We start from the raw sequence: 516 nt of genomic DNA on the forward strand, positions 1-516 counted from the left end.
AGAGAGAGAGAGACAGGGAAAAAAAGGAGGAGGTGGATGATCTCCGCCCACGACTTTAAAGAACCTGGAACAGGTAGGAGATAAGAGGATAACACAGACACACACACACACGAACACACACACACACACAGTGCCACCTGGCGGTGTAATTCTGCTTCTTCCACACGAGACAGGATTCTGTATGGAATGGTGTTAGTGTGTGTAATAGTGTTAGTGTGTGTAATGGTGTTAGTGTGTGTGTAATGGTGTTAGTGTGTGTAATGGTGTTAGTGTGTGTGTAATGGTGTTAGTGTGTGTGTAATGGTGTTAGTGTGTGTAATGGTTTTAGTGTGTGTGTAATGGTGTTAGTGTTTGTAATGGTTTTAGTGTGTGTGTAATGGTGTTAGTGTGTGTAATGGTGTTAGTGTGTGTGTAATGGTGTTAGTGTGTGTAATGGTTTTAGTGTGTGTGTAATGGTGTTAGTGTGTGTAATGGTTTTAGTGTGTGTGTAATGGTGTTAGTGTGTGTAATGGTGTT

This window comes from Hemibagrus wyckioides, linkage group LG06, assembly GCF_019097595.1.
Source record: "Hemibagrus wyckioides isolate EC202008001 linkage group LG06, SWU_Hwy_1.0, whole genome shotgun sequence".
NCBI lineage: Eukaryota > Metazoa > Chordata > Actinopteri > Siluriformes > Bagridae > Hemibagrus > Hemibagrus wyckioides.